Source organism: Balaenoptera ricei, chromosome 5, assembly GCF_028023285.1.
Source record: "Balaenoptera ricei isolate mBalRic1 chromosome 5, mBalRic1.hap2, whole genome shotgun sequence".
Classification (NCBI taxonomy): domain Eukaryota; kingdom Metazoa; phylum Chordata; class Mammalia; order Artiodactyla; family Balaenopteridae; genus Balaenoptera; species Balaenoptera ricei.
In genome coordinates, this window is record NC_082643.1 from 49302494 (window position 1) to 49322349 (window position 19856).

Consider the following 19856-nt stretch of genomic DNA (forward strand, 5'->3'; position numbering starts at 1 on the left):
ATTTCTTGAAAATGTAGCCTATAAGTAAGTGCCAGGGATGCTGCAGGAATTTGGTGGTGGGAGTGAGGGAAAGGGTTATCGCTTTGGAGACCCCACAGCACTCTCTGTAGGATCACGGTCAGTGATTGTGGCTTCGATTGCTTCTCTCAGTGAAGGGTCAGTGGGTTTCTCAATGGCATTTGAATATATCCTCCAGGAAATCAGAGACTCTGTCGGGCACATCATTGTGTTCCTAGCACCTGCAAGAGAGTCTAGCCTTTGATAGGTGCTCAGTAAATATTTGCAGACCTAATGAATGTCTTCTGATATACAGATCCTTATGCCGACTGTTTTTCTACCAGACTTTCCCACATCGTATTTCACTATCTGAAATATATGATTACTTATGTAATCACCATCATGGGAATCCTGGAAGAGGGCAAGTATGTGCCCCCTCATTAATGTGGCTATGTCTTGAAGGGAGGAAAGTAACAGCTTTGAGGAGGAGAATCTTTCTGGCTCTGGTATGCAAGTTGAGAACCAGGTGTCAGTGGAGGGTGTCATTAGAGTTTCATCACATGCTGAACCTCATATTACAGTTTGTTTAATAAAGCACATGTGCAATTTGGTTTTGATCTGGCCAAATAGCCCATGGGCCCAATGAACCCACAGCCTTAACTCACTTGCTAGGAGCACTTTTTTTTTCTTTTTTTAAATACATCTAAATTGATTTAATTTTTAAATTATCTTGAGATGATGGGCCTAACTTTTTTTTTTTTAACATCTTTATTGGCGTATAATTGCTTTACAATGGTGTGTTAGTTTCTGCTTTATAACAAAGTGAATCAGCTATACATATACATATATCCCCATATCTCCTCCCTCTTGCATCTGCCTCCCACCCTCCCTATCCCACCCCTCTAGGTGGTCACAAAGCACCGAGTTGATCTCCCTGTGCTACTCGGCTGCTTCCCACTAGCTATCTATTTTTCATTTGGTAGTATTTATAAGTCCATGCCACTCTCTCATTTCATCCCAGGTTACCCTTCTCCCTCCCCGTGTCCTCAAGTCCATTCTCTACATCTGTGTCTTTATTCCTGTCCTGTCCCTAGGTTCTTCATGACCATTTTTTTTTAGATTCCATATATATGTGTTAGCATGCAGTATTTGTTTTTCTCTTTCTGACTTACTTCACTCTGTATGACAGACTCTAGGTCCATCCACCTCACTACAAATAACTCAATTTCATTTCTTTTTATGGCTGAGTAATATTCCATTGTATATATGTGCCACATCTTCTTTATCCATTCATCTGTCAATGGGCACTTAGGTTGCTTCCATATCCTGGCTATTGTAAATAGAGCTGCAATGAACATTGTGGTGCATGACTCTTTTTGAATTATGGTTTTCTCAGGGTATATGCCCAGTAGTGGGATTGCTGGGTCGTATGGTAGTTCTATTTGTAGTTTTTTAAGGAACCTCCATACTGTTCTCCATAGTGGCTGTATCAATTTACATTCCCACCAACAGTGCAAAAGGGTTCCCTTTTCTCCACACCCTCTCCAGAATTTATTGTTTGTAGATTTTTTGATCATGGCCATTCTGACTGGTGTGAGGTGATACCTCACTGTAGTTTTGATTTGCATTTCTTTAACGATTAGTGATGTTGAGCATCCTTTCATGTGTCTGTTGGCAATCTGTATATCTTTGATTTAAAAAAAGAAAGAAAGAAAAACATGTGGACAATGGCTGGTCTGTCCTAGAGCACCCCTGGGCTGCCCTAGGAGGGTACAGGTGTGGATGTGTGAACCCAGACCCATGGAGCCACTGAAAAATCAGAGGTTTGGTCTTCCTGGTGTGGCTTCCTAAATTAATTTGATTTTTGCTACTCAGTTAGCATTGTGGATGTTAGCATCTTAGATGCTCCAGGGTGTATGGGGTGGGGTTATGGTAATGTCATAATACCTTCGTAAGCCAAGCAGTCCTCCAATTGGCCTGAATGACTGCAGTGACCGGGAACTCACCAGTCTTGAGGCAGCCCATTCCATTGTTTGGGCAGTTCTGGTTGTTAGAAAGTTCTTCCTTCTGTACATGTGAAAGCCGCTTCCCTAATATTCCAGTCACTTTGAACTAATTCAACCCCTTATCACCATATGAAAACAATTGCTCTTTCATTGATAGTACTCCAAATATTTGAAGATAGGGTGTGTGAGTTGGGCCCCCCGGGAAGCAGATGCTGAGATGGATGCTGGAATAAAAGAAAATTTATTTTCTTTTTTTCCGAATCAAAGTAGGGAGGAGACAGGAGTGGGCCTGCCCACTGAGGAGAGCTTCAGATTGCAATGCTGATCTGAGGGTCTGGGACAACTCAATGGGAGGTCCTGAGAAAAGACTGTCTATTAGAGGAGCTCCACAGTGGGCAGATATCCAGGCCCTACCATCCCTCCCTTCCCCCACCTCCATGCCCAGTCACTGGCGGGGGCCTTCTCAGAAGCAGCAGGGTCTCCGGTAGAAAGCTGAAACAGAGCCTGAGGATGTTAACAGCTGGAGGCTGTCAGCTAACTGCACTTCTCCCAGCTGGCCAGCAAGTTATTTCTTTGAGGGAGATCTGAGCAGTGAACCTCCATGACTATTGCGCAGGGTTATACACTAGAGGTTAAGAGCACAAACTGTGGAGTCACCCGGTCAATGACTTTGGACAGGTCACTTGATTTTTCTATGCCTCAGATTTACCAGTTTTCGTATGGAGATAATACTAATTTTAAAGGATTTTTTTGGAGAATAAAATCATCTAGTATATGTAGAATTCTTGGCAGAGCGCGTGGCACGTAGAATGTGTTCAATAGATGGTCTATCTGTCCATCCATCCATCCACCCATTCATCCATTATCAATAGATTTAACTTTCACTCTAAACCCCAAATGAACACATTTCAAAGGTAAATATCCTAACCTATAACACAGTTTGAGGCTCTCACCATCTTTTTTCCATTACTTATCTTCAAAAAGATAAATCACCACCTGGTTTATCTTTTTGAAACTTGTTCATCTTTTTCATTGTTTCTCCTAAATCACTACTGCCCCTGCTTCTGTCTCCCCCTACCTTTTCTGACTCTCACACACCACACACACACATACACACTCTTGCATGCACACACATCTGAACATCACACTACTCCAAGTATGGCTTTGCCAATACAAAGCAGAGGAAGCCCCTTAGAATAGCATTCTTTTGGTCACTTATACTGAGTTTTCAGGTAACAATTTCTTTTTCTTTTGATATGGTCATTTCTGACTATGTCTCATTCATTTCACTTGTGCCCACTTGTGCGATTTGATTTTGGGACCCAAGTGTAGGAGTTTTACATTTGCCTCTGTTATAGGTACTATATACCTCCTTGTCAGAACAAAAATGAGTGATGCTGGCAACAACAGGAAGAGAGTAGGAACAAAGGTTCCTGAAAGAGAACTCTGAATAAATTTAGGAAATTCCACAGTTGGCTCTTGTTAGAAAAGAACTGCTGGGTCAAGGAGCTAATTCCAGAGCAATTCTAAAAGTGATTTTGTTCCTTTTAATGTTCAGCGTTTAGGATTTAGCATATACTGACCAAAGAAACTTTATACCTGCCTGCCCCAAGATAGGATTGGAAAATGGGCAGCTCTGTGGTGGCCAGATGATTCTAGAAGTTTCAAGTCAGAGTCTCCATGATCTCATTTACAATAGGGGTATACATTTCAAAAACTTTGAAGCCAAGAAGAAAAATGTTTTGAAACAATAGATTTAGGGCCCAAGTGGAAACATTTTATTTTTAAAATAGTTTTAATATACAAATAACTAGTTTTACCTTTGTTCGGAAACATAAAAACATACAACTTGGTTTATATCAAACCTGATTTTTTATGATCAGATATAGAAAAACTTAGGGAAAAGGAGAAAATGATGGGGAGGGTTTTTTTTTTTTTTCCCCTGACTTTAGAATCAAACCAGATTTTCTCTTAGACCCAAGAAAAACTGGGTAGTTTTGAGTACCTTGGTACTCAAATTGCGGTCCATGGAATAACATCATCAGCTTTATCTGAGAGCTTGTTAAAAGTGCAGAATCTCAGGTCCCACATTTTAACAAGATTCCTAGGTGATTTAAACGCACCTTAAAGTCTGAGAAGAACTGCTCTGTATAGCTTGAGCCGTACGCATACTCAAATTGCCTTCAGAGAAAGGTTTGCACAAATCATCTCCTCCGGGTATGATGCACAGATCCCTTAGTGCAAGTGGACAGGACAAACATGCTCACTGACTGCTAAATGCACAGCAGTGAAAGCAATAAGAAGGGAATTCTCTCTCAAGATATCAAAAAGTGAAATGTCACTAAAGTAGAGAGATGGTATAATTGACCAAAGTACCTACCAATCTAGCTGGTCAAAAGGCATTGAACAGAGGGTTCATGGCAGAGTTTAAAATGATTCAAGGGATACAATTCTGAAAAATTTTAAGTAGTTTGTAATATAATAGGAGACAAATGCCATTGTGACCAAATTGAGAACATTTTCTTTCATGCCATCTAAAAGCAACTCAACTAGAAAATAGAAACTTGCTCTATTCTGTTAACAAGTGTTTTAACTTGCTGAACATCTGACATTTGCTTTAGCCTTTCAGCACAGCAGGAAAGTATTACAACCTAGTAGGTAAGAGCTCAGGTTCTGAAATCAGACTTGTCTGGGTTTGCAAACTCACTCCAAGACTTACTTGCCTTGCACCGTCCCCAAGGCTCAGTTCCTCCATGCCTTTGGCACTGAAGATAAGTGATGGTACCTTCTTGGAGAGTCCTATAGGGAACCTAACAGTGATGGGAAAGTGCTTTGCTCAGTGTTTGGGCAAATAGTAAGCACTCAATAAATGTTAAATTTTTTACCTTTGTGAAAACACGAAAATTTATTATTTATTTTAAATTTAATTTATTTTATTGTGGTAAGAACACAACGTGAGATCTACCCTCTTAACAGTTTTTAAGTGTACAATACATTACTGTTGACTAGGTACAATGTGGTACAGCAGATTTTCTAGAGCTTATTCATCTTTTTTAAGAAGCAACTTTGGCTTCGTTTGTGAGTCAAGCTTCTGACGTGAATTAAAGTGTTACTTTGGTTTCCATTGGACACATGTGATTCCTTATTTAAAGGTCCTCTGACCAAGAAGCTGTTGCTCACACTCTGTTTTTACCCACTTTGAACAAAAATATTGATCTCCTTTCCCTAAGAAGCCACCCATGGAGGTTTGTATTAGTTACAAATGTACTGAAGTTTTATGAATTGACTATGTTGCCTTTTGCCATCATTTTCATCTGGACTGAATTGCTTATAACAGCCTGTTGTTTACCAGACAGTCATTTCAAGACCCATATCTGAGGAAAGGTATTTTCAAAGGTGATTAAGTTCATATTTCAAGTTGTGCTCAAGTTCATCTCAAATATAGTGGATCCCAGACAAAACTAAAATGTGTCTACCTAAAACTTCTTTCCAAAAAAAAATAAAATTAAAAAATTAAAAAATGAAACTTCTTTCCCCTGTGTTCAGGTGTTGATTTTCCAGACTGCTAGGTGGCAGTGTTAATTACAAAAACAGCCTGCTGAAAGGGAAAGGTGGGTCCACAGGTAAAGACCCTGCAGTGCTGACAAGAGGAATGTGTTGCATATTATTTCAATGTTCAAATCATTATTTGATTTGGTTTATTGCTTTTTTAAAAAATTAAATACTGTGAGTTTTGAGGTTTTTAAAATTAGGCTGAAATGTTACTCAAAGAGGGAAGAAAAACCCCTAAAACTCTGAAGTAATCCAACAAATTCTGGGCCATGCCCAACTTCTTGGCCCTGAGGTTGCAAAATCAGATTGTGTGTCAGTTCTCTGGTGTGCAATCACGTTAGGCCTCAGCAGCAGCTGAATGCAAAGCTTCTGTGATTAGAAAATTTTCTGAGAACAGTGAGGACACTACATAGCAACGTCAAAGTGATGGTCAAGTTTTCCAGCTCAGCCCAGTGAGCAGAAACAAAATAGTCATCTTCTTTCTCCTGTTCAGATTCTATAATGTACATGTTATCTCATCATCTGCTTTTTTATCTTAGCTACCTTTATGTTATAACCATGTATGGATGGAGTTCTGGATGTTAAGAATAAAAGTCAATGGTTTCCAGCAAGAGCACCTTTATTTAACTTAGAAAAGTTTTGGGCTTATCACTCTGTTTCTGTAATGTCTGCTGTTCCACAACCTCAGGTGTTTCCAGGTAATCCTCTTGGCTTCATATTCCTTTGACAGTGTCTCCTCTTTGTCTAACCAGACATTAAGATCCTCTCCTCACTTTGTGCTCTCTTCCAAGGCAAGTGTGTCTCTTCCCTACTTCCAGTTTAGATGGAAGTCCACTCACATGGGTATCTATCCAATAGCCTAGTGGTCATGGCTTCATAGAGGCCTCTTAGATCCCTCCAACCAATCACATCCAAATTGAACTTAGTTTCTCTAAAATCTGCTTTACCTGCAGTATTCCCAGTCTTAGTGAATGGTATCATTCACCCAGTTGCTCAGAAACCAGTAAGTCATCTTTAATTCCTTCATCTCCCTTAATCCCCATATTTATTTGGTCTCCAAGAGCTGCCCCGTGTATCTGTTAAAACGTCTTGCCTTTGTCTACTTTCCTCACTTTTATCACCACCTCTTATTCCAAGACACCATTTTTAGAAATCCTGCAATGGCCCATTAACTGCTCTCTTCCCATCCCCCTTCCGATCCATTTCCCACACTGCAGTCAGAGTCATCTTTTCAGAACACAAAGTTGATCATGTCATTGCTCTGTTTCAAAAGCTTCTCACTGTCCTTATATGGATCAGCCCTTCTGTGGATCCTGGCGTTCACTCCAATTTCATCCCTTGCCTCACTCCCTCGCTCTCCACCCCACTTTTCAAAAAATGGGTTTGAGGACCCTTGGCAATCCCTCTGCCCTCCACTAGGGGTCTGAAGTTCCCAGGTTGAACACCTTCTGCAATGAAGAAATGAATACTTCCTTCCTCGTTGGCAGTACCTGGATATTCAAAGTTTTTTCCTCTAGCCCTATTCCTATGGCTTCATTTATATTTATTCTCAACAACAGGGTGTTGTATCAGGGCTAGAAACGATTTACAATGTTGTATTAGTTTCTCGTGTACAGCAAAGTGATTCAGTTATACATATACATACATATTCTTTTTCATATTCTTTTCCATTATGGTTTATTACAGGATATTGAATATAGTTCCCTGTGCTATACAGTAGGACCTTGTTTTATCTATTTTATATATAGTGGTTTGTGTCTGCTAATCCCAAATTCCCAATTTATCCCTCCCCTACACCCTTTTCCCTTTGATAACTGTAAGTTTGTTTTCTATGTCTGTGAGTCTGCCTCTGTTTTGTAAATAAGTTCATTTGTGTCATATTTTAGATTCCACATATAAGTAATATCGTATGGTATTTGTCTTTCTCATTCTGACTTACTTCACTTAGTATGATAATCTCTGTGTCCATCCATATTGCTGCCAATGGCACTATTTCATTCTTCTTTATAGCTGAGTAATATTCTATTGTATATATACACCACATCTTCTTTATCCATTCATCTGTCAATAGACACTTAGGTTGCTATACCTTGGCTATTGTAAATAGTGCTGCTATGAACATTGTGGGGTACATGTATCTTTTAAAATTAGAGTTTTCTCCAGATATATGCCCAGGAATGGGATTGCTGGGTTATATGGCAACTCTATTTTTAGTTTTTTGAGGAACCTCCATACTGTTCTCCATAGTGGCTGCACCAATTTACATTTGCACCAACAGTGCAAGAGGGTTCCCTTTTCTCCACACCCTCTCCAGCATTTGATATTTGTAGACTTTTTTTTTTTTTAAGGAATTCCTTTATTTTTATTATTTATTTATTTTTAGCTGTGTTGGGTCTTCGTTTCTATGCAAGGGCTTTCTCTAGTTGCGGCAAGCGGGGGCCACTCTTCATCGCGGTGCGCGGACCTCTCTCTATCGCGGCCTCTGTTGTTGCGGAGCACAGGCTCCAGACGCGCAGAGCTCAGTAGTTGTGGCTCACGGATCCAGTTGCTCCGCGGCATGTGGGATCCTCCCAGAGCAGGGCTCGAACCCGCGTGCCCTGCACTGGCAAGCCGACGCTCAACCACTGCGCCACCAGGGAAGCCCCTAGACTTTTTAATGATGGTCATTCTGACTAGAGTGAGGTGGTACCTCGTGGTAGTTTTGATTCACATTTCTCTAATAATTAATGATGCCGAGCACCTTTTCATGTGCCTGTTGGCCATCTGTATGTCTTCTTTGGAGAAACGTCTGTTTAGATCTTCTGTCCATTTTTTGATTGGGTTGTTTGTTTTTTTGTTATTGAATTGTATGAGCTGTTTGTATATTTTGGAAATTAAGCCCTTGTCGGTTGCGTTGTTTGCAAATATTTTCTCCCAGTCCGTAGGCTGTGTTTTCATTTTGTTTATGGTATCCTTTTCTGTGCAAAAGCTTATAAGTTTGATTGGTCCCATTTGTTTCTTTTTGCTTTTATTTCTATTGCCTTGGGAGACTGACCTAAGAACACACCGGTACAATTTATGTCAGAGAATGTTTTGCCTATGTTCTTTTCTAGGAGTTTTATGGTCTCATGTCTTGTATTTAAGTATTTAAGCCATTTTGAGTTTATTTTTGTGTATGGTGTGAGGACGTGGCATGTGGATATTTTTGAAGCTTAGCATTAGGCAACACCCCACCTTACTCCTGAGCGAACATATTTACTGAGGAGTGTCACCTTGGTGTATAATGAAGAAAAATCCACCCCCCTGCCAACTCCCAACTCTACTGTATTGATGCTCTCTTTCTTGCTGTGTAAGGCATCTTGTCCAGATTCCATAACATCTTTTTGCCGTTTTTTTTTGTTATTCGAATAATCTTTTCTCTGTTTGTTGAAAAGAATTCAGTATTTGCACAATTCAAAGCTCTTCTCCTCTCTTCCAGCCAATGCAGATGAAAACTTTGACTAGAGGGGCTTGGCATGGGTGAGTGAGGCATAGTCTGGATGTCCTCTACCTCCCCTTTCCTCTTCCAGGCTTGTGCGACTTGTCAGGGAAGAGGGATGGGGGCTGGGATGGTTGTCTTCCATGGCAAGGGGGCAGCCCCCACTCAGCCCGTTACTCATCTCTGCTTCTCTGTTATGGGTGCTTCTATCGTTGTGGACGCCTGTTGGGTGGCAGGGCTGGCTCTCTCAGGGAGACCCCGAGGAGCCTCCCTAATGCACAGATCCCTAACGTGGCAGAGCTGACTCTGCACTAACTCCTTCCAAAACTCTCCAGCCTCTACCCCAGGGACATACTCCACAGCCACTTGTCACTGGAGTCACCTCACCCCACGCCAGCTCTTTTGGAGGTGGAGTACTGGTGAGATGGCCAAGCTTGGTTATCTCCTGCAGGGTCCGCTCGACCCACAGATGATTAAAGGTTGTTGCCATGCCAACCAGTGGAAAAGCAGACGGCCTTGCTGGTGTACCTCCTCTTTCAGCATCCTGTTTCCCCTTTTTCCAAGCTCCAACATCATCAAATACTCTATCCCTTTAATGGCTTGCCAGTGTTCAGAAGAGAGAGAAGAGGGAAGAGCTTCTTTTATTGATATATACCTGGCAATCTTGCAATACTTCTCCTCTCTCCTAGTCTTCCCCTTATATTGACTGGAGGTGGGGGGAGGATAGAGGGTTCTTTGATTGGGTTCTTCCTGGTAGCCCTGTGAGTGGGTGGTTGGCCCTGGTACTGGTGGTGCTCTGGATGTAGAATGTAGCCCCAGCCTGCAGCAGATCCTTCAGTTTGCCCACCTAACAGCCACTCCTGTACTTCCATTTTTTGAACAGAACCCTATTTGATTTGAATATTCAACCTCTTCAACACAGCCATGTGCACCAGATGAGCTATTCCAAGGCCCTTGGGTGGAAATCCTCGTTGTCGTAAGCCAATGATTAAGATGATTCCACTTCTCTAAATCTGGGGCCTGAGAAAGACATTTTAATTTAACTCTTAAAATCAAGATAATGTAAGTGGTGACTTCTTCCTGCCTTTGGACATTGTCCTCAGGCTGGATCCTTTCATGACTACAGCAATTCCAGGTGTCATATCCAGATCTAACAAAGGCAACACATGAGGAGTTCCTTGTCAAGAGAATGGAGACATTCTTACTACTTGAGACAAAAATATTTCTTTATTGTTAAAGCCATTTTTAGATGCATTTTTGGTTACTTATAAAAGTATCCTAATGGACCCATGTTCTTTTGCTTGTCAGCTTTCGATCTTAGCACTCATCCAGGACATCAGGAAAAATGCCCCTATATTTCCTGTTACACTACCTACTGTCTGTGTCAGTGATTTGCGAAGGGTTTGCTTTGTTTGCAAAAAACAGGCAACAATTTTTTGAGTATGAGAAGGTCAATAAAGGGGTAGCATGGGTGGTCAATTCCTCATCCCTACCCAGGCTGAAAGTCTGGGACCACTCAGAGGGTTGGAATGCCAAGTTGAGGAGGCTCTGTGTGATAATGACTCTGGACACAGGCATGCTTGTTTGGAGCCCAGGGGACACTGTCTTAGAAGTGGGACAGAGAACTGGGGAGAGGGCCAGTCCCCCTAAATGCTCTGCAGACAATCATAAAGCTCCAAGACTGAAGGCTCAGGGAGGCAGAGCAATATCCTCTCAGAAGGCCCTGGCAGGACAGCAGTGATGTATCTTGACACAGAGGCTAGCGCAAAACTCACAAAAGTTTGGTGGCACGTCTCCCTGAAGCCAGTGGGGCACTCTGTGGGCGTGGGGGGCAGCAGTCCTATAGGCATCCGGCAGAGCTGTAGGAGCGGTATCAACCCACGCACCGTTGTGTTTATAGTCAAAGGCTCTGGCTTTCACACCTTTATACCACACTCTTCCATGGGTGGTGAACAAGAGAAGCTTATTCATTCTTCCCCCATGGTTCAGCTCTTTTCATGGTGAACTCAATCACTGTCATTGATTTGAGTGTCTACTCTATGTCAGGCACTTTGCAATGTGCACAAAAGACATGTGGTCCATGCCCTGTGAAAATCAGCCCCAAATTTAGCACCTTTACTGCACGTACTAAGCTCAATACATCTTGACCCAGAGTTTAAAAGCACAAACCTGGATTACTATCACTCAGGGTGTCTCAGCGGGGTTGAAATGTTCTAATCCAACACGTTTTCTTTTTTTTTTTTTTTTAATTAATTAATTAATTTATTTATTTATTTTTGGCTGTGTTGGGTCTTCGTTTCTGTGCGAGGGCTTTCTCCAGTTGCAGCAAGTGGGGGCCACTCTTCATCGCGGTGCACGGGCCTCCCACTATCGTGGCCTCTCTTGTTGCGGAGCACAGGCTCCAGACGCACAGGCTCAGTAGTTGTGGCTCACGGGCCTAGTTGCTCTGCGGCATGTGGGATCTTCCCAGACCAGGGCTCGAACCCATGTCTCCTGCATTAGCAGGCAGATTCTCAACCACTGTGCCACCAGGGAAGCCCCCCAGCACGTTTTCTTAATTATAAAGCATAAGCGGTCTTAGAGAACTCAAAAGCATCCGCTGCCCCTACTAGATTAAGTGAGCAGAAATTAGAGAGTCAGGTCTGTAGACCTACTATCTGCCTCAGTGATATACAAAAAAAGCTTTGTTTTATTGGCACACACACAAAAAAGGAATGTGCTGGTAAATGTTGTAAAACAAACATTCTGGAAAATTCTGATTTGTGATGTTTGCCTATTTCCATGATGTGGATACTCCCACCATGGTCAATTTCAAGCTACCCAAGTGAGGTGGCGGAAGTAGAGTGGGGACTGTCGAGCACCCTCCCAGTACCTGCCAGCTGCCTGTCCACAGAGCCAGAGGCTTTTTCTGGCTTTGGGACATGAAGTGTTTATTCTGTGCCTTGATAGTCATGTTAGCAGAGGCCTGGGCAGGCTGTGCTGCTTTCTATAGGTGGATGGCCAGAGGGAAGTTTCTGAGCTATGCCGCTGACTATAGCTCTAATGACAAAGCTGGATCATTTGATTCAAGTGTCAGTGGAATCCCTGATCAGCCCACTGTCTCAACATTTTTATCGCTGTCTCTGTTTTGGCGGAGACAAATCGATTCTCATGATCTTGTTCTCCAGAAAAGTGGTGCTTCCCAGGGCCTTTGCCTTGAGCTCAAAACACGCAAGGAAGCTCTGGGGACCCAGGTTCCAGGGCTGAGGGAGAAGCTGGGCCTCTGTGGACCTGAAGCCAGTTGTTTAAGAGCTCATCGCTCTCCTCCTCTTTATGACTCGCTCTGGTAGTCTCCCAAGATACTCAAACCTAACCTTTCTGACTCAAAATCCAGTGCTCTTACCATTAGGCTGAGCCCACAAGTACTTGCACTGAAGCCAGTTTGCCAGGAGGCTGATGTTATTCTTAAGGAAAGCAGCCTTGCCTGCTATGACATGGCTTTCAGTATTAATCCCATGTCACGCAGTGGCAATGCTGACCTTTTGCTGATGCTCAAGAGAGTGGCACTGCCCTTCTTTATCCATTCACCCAACCCAATCTCTGGGTTCAGTCCCTGATAACTGTTAGAAAGATCCCTGTCCTCTTACTTGGAAGCATCTCTCAATTTACTCCCACCTCTGGGGTAGCACTGGTCCTCCTCATCCTCTGCTGGTTGAAGACAGAGGTTTTTGCCCAGCTGAGTAATAACCACTATGGCATGTGTTCCTTTGTCCAAGAACACCCTTCGCCTTCAAACATGGCAAGGTTTTCACTGGAATCAGGAAGCTTAGCTTTGAAAGCTCCCTGTTCTTGAACTGACTACTTAAGTTCTGATCTCCACATTTTCTCATCTACAAAAAAAGGAATAATACCTGTCTGCACAGGGATGATATAAGAAATTCACGTATGTGAAAGTGCTTCGTAAAATATAAAATGATTTTTAAATGTAAGGTATTTTCCTCTCTCTTCGTTGCTCCACTTAGGCATTTCCATGAACTTTAAGTCCTGAGGTCAGCTTCCTCAAAGCCACAGGAATTTATCAGCCTTGCTTTGGAAAGTTAGGTCTCAAGGGACTGTCCACTCATTTGTTGTAACAGCACCAGTGACAAACCTCCAACTTTGGTGTGACGCCCAACAGAGGGCATATGAGGGAGATGATGGGAAGCAATGGTTAGTGCCCCTTCTTACTGTAAATTGGAGGTGAATCTCTCTGTTCTTTCCAGCCTAGTTGGCTCTAACAATGTTTTAATTTGTGCTTCAAAACAGTTGTGTTTCATCACCAAGTGATTCATAACAGCCACACTCAGGGAAATGGAGCAAGCTTTCCGTTTCTCCCAGTCTCCCCTGGTCAAGCATTTCCTGCCTTGTTAATTGGGAAGAATGGATGAAGGCAAAGAGTTGCCTGAGACCGCCCAAATCCAAGAGAATGATGAAAGAATAGAGCCTAGAGAGAGGAAAGAAAGATCTGAGTGAAAATCCCAACTCTGCCCATGCATTTGTAACTTATTAACCTCTCTGGGTTTCTCCATCTTTAAAGTGGAGGTGATAATACCGTAATGTGCATTTAGCTTCTCAGCGTCCAAAACTTCTTGTTTCAGAGAAATCTCCTATTGTGTGAGTCCTGGATACAGTAAAGGTCTCATTTCCACCATGGAATCTGAAAAGGCCCCTGGTACTCAGGGCACAAGACCCAGGATGGCAATCATACTGTTCCCACCACAAACTTGGACTCTTGATTGATTCAAAGTCTCTGACTTAACTGGACCACCCCTGTGGCAGGATCCTGGCATGGTTCCTGCTGCCCAGCTCCTCATGGCTTCCCCCTGGTTCTGCAGGCTTTCTTTGGATTCCATGACCTATACAAAGTCCTTTCAGTTATTTCTTTTCTATTGAAGACAGCTAAAATTGTTTTTGTTGCTGTGTATATTTGTCACTGATAACCTAGACCCCTGTGTAGACAGATACTATTCCCTTTTTATAGATAAGAACATTTGGAGCTCAGAGTTTAACTGATCAGTTAAAGAAGAACAAGCCCTCAAATCTAGGTGTCCTGGTTCCAAAGTCCATCATTCAGCAGATATTTGTTGCACTCTGACTATGGGCCAGGCTCTTGCTGGCACGTGGGGCCTGGTGCTGATGACATGGAAGGGAAGCCAGTGTAGAGCTGCGCAGTGTGGCCTGGACCCTGCAGGCATTAGGGCCACTGCGGCACTTACACACATGTGGATTCCAGGGTTCAACTTAATGTCTGGGCGTCAGACTAGGGAAGTGTCGTGTTTAATAAGCTGCCCAGGTGATCCTGGTGCTTGCTGGTATTTGAGAATCCTTCCTAATATGGTGGCACCAGCCATCAACCGTATTATGAGTGTATATACATAGTAATAGTATGAGGCAGGTAGCATTCTTTTTTTTTTTTTTAAACTTTGGGTTTGTTTATTTATTTATTTATTTATTTATTTATTTATTTATTTATTTATGGCTGTGTTGGGTCTTCATTTCTGTGCGAGGGCTTTCTCTAGTTGCGGCAAGTGGGGCCCACTCTTCATCGTGGTGCACGGGCCTCTCATTATCGCGGCCTCTCTTGTTGCGGAGCACAGGCTCCAGACGCGCATGTGGGATCTTCCCAGACCAGGGCTCGAACCCGTGTCCCCTGCATTGGCAGGCAGATTCCCAACCACTGAGCCACCAGGGAAGCCCGCAGGTAGCGTTCTTATGGATACACTTTACATGGCGTGAAATAGCTTTTAGCATGACCTTTCCAGTCATAAAACAAAAATACTGGCCTTGTACTGGGGCTTGGAGAGCAAAACTGCACATACGCTAAGCCCCCTCCATTTACATTGCTGTCTTAATCCTGCCACACACTGAATTCGTGTGTGATATCTCTATAGGAGAGGGGATAATTCATGGGCTATTTGGTTTTAAACTCAGGAGCAGAAAAGGAAGGAATTGCAGTGTGACCTGTGTCCATGGAAAATGCATTCTTTAGGCCTTCCGGAGGTAAGTTTATGATCAACATTTTGATACTGTGTTTTACTTTATTAAATTATTATACCATGTGCAATTCTATTTAGAAAATTTTATTTTAAAAAAGGAATAATGCTTGTATTGGCTGAAATTAATAAAGAGTTCAAACTTCCCATAAATTGCCTCTGTGAATCCCCCATGCCATCAGCTTCTTTGAAGTGGGATGGTAACTTGACTAAGCACTTTTGACCCTGACCCACACGTTGCTCTGCTGGAAGAAAAAGTCTATGTTTTACCTTAGACTGCTTCTCCCTCCTATAGAAACTGGTTTCTAAAGACAAAGTAGAGACATTCTCTAAAAGGACATTTCTGACATGTGCAGTAAGTGGTTGGCAATTTATATATAAATTTTGGAGGTTAGTCTCTTCCGATTTAAAAAATATATCTTACCATCTCCTGGAGCCACCAAATATAAAGGTCTGTGACTTGGGAACTTCCCCGCAAACCCAGAGAGACTGTGATCACACTTTAATAAAAACTATCTTCTATGTACTTCATACATCAATAAATTTCATGGAGTATTTACATGAGCCATCAACTTTTGGTGTATGAAAAATCTGAGTATGGGGAATGTATATGCAGGTGTTCAGGAAAAGGAAAAACTGAAGAAGAGTGGTGTTACTCTTCTGGTGGAGGCATGGGCAGTATGTCTGCATGTTTTCTATTGAATTGAATGAACCTCTCCCTAAGTTCCTATGTTTAATTGATGGAACAGATTGAGCCAGTTGAAAACATGAATATTTATCAAAATCTTTTTATGGTTCCAGAAAAACAAGCAATTGCTCTCAAACATTTGCCAAATGCCAGCTCCATACCAAGCAGTTGGTATTCGGCCTTGGGGTCAAGAAGTAGAACTTTGATATAATTTTCAACAATTTCCTCCACCCCGCCTACGATCAAAGCCGGGCCCATGCAAGCACTTCTGCAAATTTCAAAATGTATATGGTCTATATAATCAGCAGCCTTTCAAGCCACATGAGTCTGAAATAGAAACTTAAACAGACTGAAAATAGAAGTGGCTCAGAGGAAATTGCTTCGACCATGAGGGGTAATTTTCAATTCTAGTAGTTGTAAAAGGGAACCTTCTAACCTAATTGTCCTGGGTTTGACTTACCTACATAACTTCATTTAGTGGTCTTAAGGGTAGTAAGCAGTGATTGCTATAGAGTGTTCAGTTTTGTTCTTGTTTATCTGTGTTTGAGATGGGAGGGTTGGGGTGAGCAGAGCCTATGAAGTTATCCCAGGCAAAGAACTGGAGAAAGAGGATCCATGAGAGCAGGTGAAGAGAATGAGGATGGAGCCAGATCCATGGTCCAGGCTAGAGAGAACTCAGAGTTTAAAAGACAGCACAGCCAGGTAGTTGGTTTTGGGAAGAAACTCCACTGATGACATATGCACGTGCCAAGGACATGTAAGAAAAGAGTATAGGTTTAAAAATAATTTTCCTGGTGTATTCTCTCAGTTGGCACCAGTATTGTCAGTAATGTATAAAGCTGAACATCCATAAGGCTGAACTAAGCTGACTGGGGTATGCAGGTACTAATGACACTTAGTTACCAGAACAGTGATCCTGGTCGAGGTGGGCAGCAAGTATGGTACCAGAATCCTTGGGGGTTGGGACCAGTCTACTTCCCCACCCACCCCAATGGTAGTGACCCCTTCTTCCAAATTGTGGTTTGTTTTATACCTCAGGGGTGTGGGTGGGAGTAAGAAACAGTAGAATAAATTATGTACCCAAATTGACAGTAACATTTGATTGTTCACTAGAATTTTTTCTATGAAGAATATAGTGGTAGAGAAGGGGGAGCAGGCTTCTTGGAAAATTAACGTAGGAATCAAGGGTGAAAAGAGGAAAATGAGATCATGCAAAGGAAACAAGACAACCCCCCCCTTGGCCATCAATCCTGGTGCCCTACATCATTTCAAAGCAGAAGCAGAAATTGTCCTTGGCTCAAGCCGGTCCACACACTGCTGTCAGCCCCTTATATGACCCTGTTCCCCAGGCCATTGGACTGGGCAGTTCATGTTCCTTGTCCTTGCAATCAGTCACTTGGTGAGGAGTATTAGAGACCTGAAAAGACAGACCTAGACTTGAATCCTGGTTCTGCCTCTAATTAGTTTCATGGCCTTTAGTGTGTTACTTGCTTTCTTGTCACCCTGGTTTTCTAATTCTTAAAATGACAGTCATTGAAGAATTAAGTGAGCTAAAGTGAAGATTTGATGCAGTGCCTGGCACACAGATATCAGCCTTTGTGAAGATTCCCATTAAACAGATACCTGGTCTCCCTCCTTTGAGCCACTATTCTATTCGATTACCCAGCTCCATTGTTGCATCTAACCCTAGGGAATGCAACCATTTCTTTCTATACATTATCCTTAGCTAGACTGTGAATTCCTGCAGGAAGAGGTCAAAACATTATGGCTTTGTATTCCTCACACTGTAACTAGTATTGTAACCAGTACAAGCTCAATGGAAGTTTCTCGGATCCCCATGGTTCCTTTGCTGACTCAATGCATAAGTGAATGAGTAAAAGGGGGGTGGTGGTGGGGAGAAATGAAACTAGAAGTCTTCATTAATTGAGAGGAACGTTCCAACATAGCATCCTTTTCTTGTTTTGACTGGTTCAGCAAGTAAGACACCAGACTTACTGGATCTTATTCTGAATACTGTTGACTAGTTTGTGGGCAAAAGAAGTCTAGACTGTATTAACTTTTAAAGAGCCACACAGGGAAGCCCTGTCAGAGTTTCCACACTAGGCTGTTGAATTAGGAGTGACTAAGAAAAAGAAGCCCCATGATGCCAAGACACGGTGCGGTTTCACATTATCTGTCATCAGCTAGAGAAGATGGAGTCATCTTATATTTCAGCACCACCTACTGCAGCTGGGTCTGCAGCTCGTATAGGGGAACTGTGGTGTCAAACTATCCTTCATTTACATGCAATTTTCAATTGCTGTCTAGATCCTTTTCTTCCTAGGACTTTAACCTCTGCCACACATTTCCTTTAAGCCACAAAATATTCCCTCAAAGCGTCTAAGAACAGCAGCAAGCTTACATGAAGCCAATGTCTCAATCCTCTATTTACAGATGGAAAAATGAGTTATTCCATTGAAGCCAGGAAAATATGGCTGCTTAAGCAATTCACCAAAAAGCCATTCTTTCCTCACGGTCAGAGACCCTGTCCTGAATATGCACGTCTGGTGAGCCAGTTTATGTAGGTAACTGCCCACATCTTTTGCTGAGGGCATGTTCTCTTGCTTTCCCTTGTGGACACAGAGGAATTTTATTTTATTTTACTTTATTTCATTTCATCACTTTTTAATTGAAGTATAATTGACTTACAGTATTATATTAGTTTCAGGTGTACAACATAATGATTAGATGTTTTTATATATTATGAAATGACCACCATGATAAGTCTGGTTACCATCTGTGCCCATACAAAGTTATTACAATGTTATTGACTATATTCTCTATGATGTACATTACATCCCTGTGACTTAATTATTTTATAACTCGGAGTTTATACCTCTTAATCTCCTTCACCTATTTCACTCATCTTCCCACCCTCCTCCCCTCTGGCAACCGACAGTTTATTCTCTATATCTATGAGTCTGTTTCTGTTTCGTTATATTTGTTCATTTGTTTTGCTTTTCAGATTCCACATATAAGTGAAATCATATGGTATTTTTCTTTGTCTGACTTATATCACTTAGTATAATACCCTCTAGGTCCATCCATGTTGTCAAAAATGGCAAGATTTCTTCTTTTTTAATGGCTGGGTAACATTCCATTGTATATATACGCCACATCTTCTTTATCCATTCATCCATCAATGGACATTTTGGTTGCTTCCATATCTTGACTATTGTATATGAGCTGCAAAGAATGTAGGGGTGCATATATCTTTTAGAATTAGTGTTTGTTTTCTTCAGGTAAGTACCCAGAAGTAAAATTGCTGGATCATATGGCAGTTCTATTTTTAATTTTTGAGGAATCTCCATACTGTTTCCCATAGTGGCTGTACCAATTTACATTCCACCAACAGTGCACGAAGGTTCACTTTTCTCCACACCCTCACCAACACTTGTTGTTTATTGTCTTTTTGATAATAGCCATTCTGGGAGGTGTGAGGGGATATCTCATTGTGGTTTTGATTTGCATTTCTTTGATGATTAGTGATGCTGAGCATCTTTTCAGTGTCTGTTGGTCATAGGTATATCTTCTTTGGGAAAATGTCTATTCAGGTTCTCTGCCCATTTTTTGATTGGGTTGTTTGTTTTTTGATGCTGAGTTGTATGAGTTCATTGTATATTTTGGATATTAATCCTTTATCAGATACATAATTGGCACACTATCTTCTCCCATTCAGTAGGCTGCCTTTATTTTATATAGTTTCCTTTACTGTACAAAAACTTTTTAGTTTGATATAGTCCCTTTTGATTACTTTTGCTTTTGTTTCCCTTGCCTGAGGAGACAGATCAAAAAACTATTGCTAAGACTGATGTCAAAGAACGTACTGCCTGTTTTCTTCTAGGAGTTTTATGTTTGCAGGTATTATAGTTAAGTCTTTAATCCATTTTGAGTGTATTTTTGTACATGATGTGAGAAAGTAGTCCAATTTCATTCTGTTGTATATAGCTGCCCAATGTTCCCAACACCATTTATTGCAGAAGCTGTCTTTTTGCCATTGTATATTCTTGCCTCCTTTGTTGTAGATTACTTGACTATGTAAGTGTTGGTTTATTTTTGGGCTCTCTATTCTGTTCCATTGATCTATGTGTCTGCATTTGTGCCAC

At 41.8% G+C, this 19856-nt stretch overlaps 1 protein-coding gene across 1 annotated transcript in view; it reads left to right on the forward strand.

The window, feature by feature from the left end:
* The window catches only part of CNOT6L (CCR4-NOT transcription complex subunit 6 like), a 363313-nt gene that overhangs the window by 219306 nt on the left and 124151 nt on the right, over nt 1-19856 (forward strand). The gene's annotated exons all lie outside the window — the stretch shown is intronic.